Below are 7,728 nucleotides of genomic sequence, written 5' to 3' on the forward strand. Positions count from 1 at the left end.
CCACCCTCCTCCTCCCAGCTCCACCATCATCACTAACCAGTCGACGAGCAAACAGACCCTTCCATTGTCATCGTCGGACCCATCACCTTCCCCTCGTCGACCACCGGCGTACACTACCCTACTCCAAAACCCTCACGTAAAACCACCATTTCCGACTTCTTCAAGTCAAACGACCCCCACGTCCGCCGCTATCACGCAGCAGCTGCTGTTGCTTCCTCGCCGGAACAGCTGCAGCATCAACGACCCACCACCACTGACCCAGCTCGATCGTCCGAACGCCACCCCCACGCACAGCCCGAACAAAACCCAGCACTTCCGCCATTGTTAGTCCAACAAGCAGTCGTTGCTGCGCTTCCAAGCAACGGACAGCTGCTCCTTCCTCGCGTCCAAACGACCCCTTTTTCTGCTTCATCCTCCTCGCGTCGACGCCGTTCAAACGCCCGTCAGCAGCCCCCTCGCGTCGACCTTACTGTTGTCGACGTTGTTTCATCTTTCGCGAGCAGCTGGGTTTGCTGCGAGCCTGCTTGGCCGAGCGTTCTGTTTTCCGTCGAGGTCGACTTTGGTTCGTCGAGGTCCGGTACGTTGAGCTTGACGTCGAGGTTCCGTCGTTCCGTCATTGGAGAGGTTTCCGATAGTTGTCGGGACAGTTTGGTTGTTGTTCTTGCTTCAAACAGGTGCATACACATTTCCAAACTTGTTATATTTGCTTAAATGGAATGAAATGATATGGATTTCCTATGCACTGTTTGTGTATCGGATTTGTTGAATATCGGATTTCCTATTCTGAAAGGTGTTAATTGCTTAGTTTGTCTTAATAGTTGTTTATACATGTGGTAGTAATGTTAAAATTTTAGTAGCAATTTTAATTCCGCAGAAAAAAAACCGCTTCATCAAATGAGTTCAATTTATAACCCATGATCTCGTGAAGTAGCGAAAAACGTAGTTATTTTAGTCTTTTCCTTTTTCTAAAAGAAAAAAAAAGAGGAATAAATAAATAAATAAATAAATAGAAAACGAGATTAGCTTCGCCAAATAAAAATGTACAAATTGCGAAGCCCTCACAAAATATATGTATGAAATATTTAGATTCCGGGACGGGTCGTTTAGCAAATCTCACGGCCCTACCCCAAAAATAATAATGCACTAGTTGCTTTAGGAGCGCCTTTAATGATATTATCTACCTAAACTCGGGTGCACATTTATGTGACCCAAATCCAAATCTCAGCGAAATCGAAATGTGTCTCTAATCACGGGTACATTGACTGTGACGTGGTCTGAGATGCATTTCCATGACGTTGCAAATTCATTTTTAAAATAATAAATGGGACGAGCCTCGACAAACAAAAAATGCAAATTGCGGGGCCCTCAGTAAATACTTGTTTTAAATTTACTTAGAATTCAGGAGGGCCGCTTAGCGAATTTCGTGGCCTTCCCAAAATAATAACACGATAGTCTCTTTAGGCGCGTGTTTAATAATCTACTTTCTTAAACTTGGGTGTGCATTTCAGGCGACCCAAATCCAAATCCCAAAACGTCAAATAAAATATGTTCTGGATTGTGGGTGCATTTCATGTGACGCAGTCCAGAGACATGTTTTAAGCGATGTTCACATTCCTTAAAATAATGATAATAAAGCGGTAAAAGATAAAATTTGCACGTGGTTCATAATTGTATTTAAAATCAGATAAATAAGCCGAATATAACAGTTGAGCGACCGTGCTAGAACCACGGAACTCGGGAATGCCTAACACCTTCTCCCGGGTTAACATAATTCCTTATCCGGATTTCTGGTACGCAGACTATAATATGGAGTCATTCATTTCCTCGATTCGGGATTAAAATTGGTGACTTGGGACACCCTAAATCTTCCAAGTGGCGACTCTGAAATAATTAAACCAATCCCGTTTCGATTGTCCTTTAATTGGAAAAACTCCCCTTGCACCCTCGCGGGTGCGGAAAAAGGAGGTGTGACAATTGAAATCAGTCCGGACGGTCATTTCCCCGAAGAAGAAGTTCGCCAAATCTGGAGTGAGTGCCAATATCTGACAGCAAACACTTGTGTGATGGATACGGCTAAAGGGGAAGTTGCTCCGGGGTATCATGCTTGGTTTAGAGGTGACACGTCTTGCGAGAGAGCAGCTAAAAGACCTCATCTCAAAGATTTCGTTGAGTCATCCCAAGAGCAATGGAACTGGTTAGCAAAGGAAAAGGGGTATCGGGCAGAGATCGGTGATTTGAAGCAACAGGTTGACAGTCTGAAATTCAATAACAGTATGCAAATCGCTGCGGATCGAGGCGAAAAGAATAGATTGACCCAAGAAAATAAAGAACTTAGGGCCCAAATCCAGAAATTGAGATTGGCTCTTGATAAACAACCAATGAGTCGATCAGACGAGCAGTTGATAAAAGGGTTGAAAAGTGAAGTCGGGGAATGGCGAGATGGTTTAGAAGAGTCTGAAAACGTCATGGCAGAGCTCAAGGTACAGTGGGGTACAAGAGCAGATAAGCATCGCCAATACTTGAATCAATTGAAACGCGACCACGAGAAACTGTCGCCAAAATGAAGAGAGAGATGGCTACACTTGAGGTTAAAGCAGTTAAGCAGGCCGAGGATTTCCAAATTGAGAGCAGATACTGTTACGACTTGTTGGCCCAAATGAAGGTAGAAGTGCGGCAACTGAAGAATCAACATATGCAGGATTCTCAGGTTTTAAAAATGTGCAGTGATCAGATAAAACGCCTGCTCATAGAGAAGAAGCAAACCAGAGATAAGATCAGGACCATTGCCCACGCCATCATCAGAAGGTGTCTACGATATGAAAACATGACCAGCATTACCGTTCTCTCGGCGGTGATGGTTTATGTCAAGCAGACCATGCATGAGCTAGAACAACTTGAAAGGGATCTCACACCTAGGACCGCGGCGAGGCCGAACGATGCCCCGCGGGCACCAATTTTCGAAACCTTAAAGTGTTCATAGGTCGAGTCTGTATCTTAGCATCTTTTGTCCGTCTTTTCGCATCAGGGTGCATTAGTCCGTTTGAGTCTGTATTTATTTCTCAAGGTTTGTTATTTTCCCTTTTTCAAAATGTTGGTTGTAATAGATTGTTTCAGTAATAAAATGTGTGCTTCTTTTACACTCATCTGTTTTGAACTACGTAATGATCTGATTCACGCGGCATCGTGATACGTAGGCTATCCTCATCGGATCAGGTCACATTTTTAACTGCAAATAATGAAAACAATAATAATAGGAAAACACAATAAAAATAAAAAAATAATAATAATAACAATAAAAGGAAGCCTAAAAGAAGCCGGAATGACGCATGCCTTCGTTGCAAACATGTAGGAATTCACTTAACTGTATAGGTGCATCATGCCCCAACGTGAGATTACCTATCTGTTATTTGTTTTGAACTAACCGTTCGTTTGTCGTTGAGTCTTTCCAGGTTTTAGAAAAGGCGGTTGGTTTGGTGAAGGTCTGGCCTCACATTCATACTTCACGAGGTCGAAAGGGAGTGTTCAGTTACCCGTTGTTAAGTCAAGAGGGGGTACTCACACTTACTTCACAAGATCAAAGGGAAGCATAGAAATGTCTTCAGAAATTCCTTTGCCGACAGTTCCTGTTTCCGAGGAGAGTTCAATCTCGGCCGTCCTCACGCCCGAATCCGCAACTGCGGAGGAAAATAGAATCCTGCGGCTCCGCATGTTGGAAATGTTGGATGACTTGAATAACGGAAAAGAGCCACCAAGTGTTATCCCTGGGTTCCCTGAGTTGTTCTCCAGGACAAATGGGGCTTCCAACGTCCCCATAAGCTATCCGGCTACCCCATTCGGGTACCTAGGCATTTCAGCCCTCTCTACTGGATCGCCCTCTGATTCTTATCCCCGGGTGTCAACAACAGATGCAGCTACAAACATATTCACTACACCTCCCTGTCCGATCGTGGCACAACCTGCTACACACAAGCCAAATTTTGACTCATCCTCATTCACATTCCAAGCACCATCCTTCTCACTGGAACCAACTCGGTTCACCACCAGCACTCATCCTCCACAGCCTCAATACGAGTTTGCACCTGGGCAGGATCAAAACCCCAAAACTGTTGAACAAGATGAGATGGCAAAGAGAATGAGGAGCCTTGAGCAGAGTTTGAAAAACATGCAAGGTTTAAACGGATAGAAGAGTGTCTCCTATACCGATCTATGCATGTTCCCTCACGTGCACCTACCCGTGGGTTTCAAAACCCCAAAGTTTGAGAAGTATGACAGGCACGGCGACCCCATTGCTCATCTCAAGAAATATTGCAACCAATTGCGGGGAGCCGGCGGCAAAGAGGAATTGCTAATGGCATACTTCAGGGAAAGTCTGGTAGGAATAGCCTCAGAATGGTATATGGACCAAGACATATCCCGATGGCATATATGGGATGATCTCTCTAGAGATTTTGTGAGACAATTCCAGTATAACATCGACATTGCACCAGACCGAAATTCTCTGTCAAACTTGAAGAAGAAACCTTCAAAAAGCTTCAGAGAATATGCTATTAAATGGAGCGAGCAGGCATCGAGGGTAAAACCTCCCATGGACGAAATAGAAATGGTCACTACTTTTCTCCAGGCTCAAGAATCAGACTATTTCCAGAATATGATGTCAGCCATGGGAAAGCCTTTTGCGGAAGCAATCAAGATCGGGGAGATGGTGGAGAACGGTTTGAAAACGGGTAGAATCTTAAGTCAGGCAGCCATAAGGGCAACCTCCCAAGCCGTCCAAAGCGGGTCCGGAGGAATGGCAAGAGGAAAGAAAAAGGAAGAAACGTCCATGGCAGCATCAGAAGCAAGGGAATATCGTAATCCCAGGCCCCGTTTTCCAGAAAGAACCCCACAACACTACTACCCCCACCAAAATGTGACATATGCTCCTCAACCCTACATGGTCATGAATACCCAGCCCTATGTCCATCCGCCACAGCAAGCCAATCGAGGCCAAGCTCCACCTCCCAGAAATCAGCCTCCCTACCGCAACCACTATAATCCACAGCCTCCTCAAAATAACTTCCGCCCTCAGGAACCACCTAGAAGACAGACTTTCACACCCATCGGTGAACCATATTCTACTTTGTTCCCAAAGCTAGTCCAGTTGGGTTTCCTGCATCCAGTCCTTCAGACAAGGCACAATCCGGCATCACCTACTTACAAAGCCGGTGTTAGGTGCGCCTATCATTCAGGAGCAGAAGGGCACGATACAAATGACTGCTGGGCTTTGAGAAGGGTAGTCGAGAATTTAATAGAGCAGGGGAAAATAGTACTAAGGGACGAGGAGGTCCCAAATGTGACTAACAATCCGTTGCCCGCTCACAATAACGGGCCGCTGATTGGAATGATTTGCGAGGACAAAGAATTTGATCCTACTTTAAAAGCTATAATCGCCATCGTCGATGTAGGGAAAAATCCTAAAACCACCCCGAAGCTAGAAAAAGGGGAAAAGAAGATCAGTACTGTCAAGGGCAAGCCCGAAGAGAAGGTGGAGAAAAAGACAGTGACGATGGTGCCTGTGAGGAATGAAGTTCTTTACGCTCCACGAGGTCGAGCAGAGAAGCCGCAGAGTGTCGAAGTCAAAAGGGAAAAACCAATGTACGTACCAAAAGGGGCCTATGTGGTCCGGGGGACGATTCAACCACCTCGGCTGAATGAGCCAGTGGTTATCGGACGCGTGCCACAGAAGCCGATGACAAACCCGTCCACAGTACCGTGGAACTATCAAAGAATGTTGGTTACGTACAAAGGCAGAGAAGTCATGGGAGAACTTCCGGAAAATACTTTCATTGGAAGGTATTCGAACCCTTAAGAGTTGAACGACGCCGCACGGAGACGCTTCCCACCAAAGAAGCCTGTAAGCGTTGAAGAAGCAGAAGTTTTCTTCCAAAAGATGAAAATGCCAGACTACGAAGTGGTAGATCAACTACGCAAGTGCCCCGAGCAAGTGTTCATGCTATCTCTGCTGATGAGGTCGGCCGAACACCAAAAGATCTTGCTCAAGACCCTAAACGAAGCGTACGTACCAGTTGAAACCTTAGTCGAACAACTGGAACGAATGACGGAGAGGTTCTTCGCCGTTAACCAGGTTTCTTTCAGCAAGAACGACTTACCTCCAGAGGGAGCAGCTCACAACAAAGCCTTACATCTGGCAGTTAAATGCGAAGACTACTACGTCAAGCGGGTAATGTTGGATGGAGGTTCAGGTGTTGACATTTGTCCGCTCTCCACACTACAGAGAATGGAAATTGGGACCGGAAGAATCCACCCCAATAATGTCTGTGTAAGGGCTTTTGATGGCGTCAAGAGGGATACCCTCGGGGAAATAGACTTGATGTTGACTATAGGACCAGTGGAGTTTGAAATAACTTTCCAGGTGCTTGACATGGATACGTCTTACAATTTTCTCCTCGGCAGACCTTGGATTCATGCGGCAGGGGCTGTGCCTTCCACTCTTCACCAAATGGTGAAGTTTGAGTATGAAGACCGGGAAATTGTGGTCCACGGAGAAGACGAACAGTCTATTTATCGGGACCCATCCATCCCATATCTTGAACCAAGGGAAGGGAGCGAGCACACGGTTTATCAGGCTTTCGAAGTTGTGCTAGCAGAGCAGTATGAAGAAGGAAGACCTTGCGCCCAACCTTTCTTGTCCAATGCCTCAATCATGGTGGCTAAAGAAATGATCCGGCATGGATTCAGGCCAGGGAAAGGGCTCAGACGAACATTGCAAGGAATAACGGAACTCATCACCTTGCCTTCCACCAAGAAACTTTTTGGGATAGGTTTTCAACCCACTCCAAAAGATGAAGAGTGGGCAAAGAAGAGGAAAAATGAGGGTTGGAAACTGCCTCGGCCATTGCCAGATCTATACGAAACTTTCGTTGGACCGAAATACATCGAAGAAGAAGACGATGAGGTTTTCACGACCGAAGAGATCGAGGAGATATGTGGGGCAATGAGAGGAATGCTCTACGAAACTCACATGGTTCAACCGGGAGAAGGCACCAGCACCGCTGAGATGTTATATGTGGGGCCGAACGCCAAGCTTCGAAACTGGGAGGCCACGCCATTCCCTACTAGACAGGAGTCCGGGTAGACCTGTCCTGCCACCTTTCTTGCATCACGAGTTATCCCCAGGATATAACTTGGATTTTTTCCCCTTCAATTGTTGTTTTGAATTCCTGAGTTATAAACATTGTTATCTTCCAAATTCCAAGAAAATAAAAATCATTGTTTTCCCATTTTTCCTTTGTTCTGATTTTTGTTATTTTTCCTTTCATCTTCTCTTTCAGTTATAATAATGCGGCTTTAAATAATATGACATGCTTGCGGACTTCACGCCCAGATCACAACGAGCTATTTAATTGTGAAATAATGAACTAAGAACCAGAATATGACGAAGAAGAGGCTTTTAGGGAAATAAACCGAGAATTGGAACACTTTGAGAATAAACCTAAGCCGAACCTGAATGACAATGAACCGGTTAATTTGGGAACTCCTGAAGAAATCCGAGAGACCAAAATAAGCATTCACACGGACAAGAAAATGCGAGACGCGATAATTCAACTCCTTTTTGAATTTAAAGATGTGTTTGCTTGGTCATACGATGAAATGCCAGGATTAGGTGTTGATCTAGTGGTACATAAATTGCCAATTCACCCTGATTGTCCTCCAGTTCAACAAAGGCAA

Source organism: Nicotiana tabacum, chromosome 10, assembly GCF_000715075.1.
Source record: "Nicotiana tabacum cultivar K326 chromosome 10, ASM71507v2, whole genome shotgun sequence".
Taxonomy (NCBI): Eukaryota; Viridiplantae; Streptophyta; class Magnoliopsida; order Solanales; family Solanaceae; genus Nicotiana; species Nicotiana tabacum.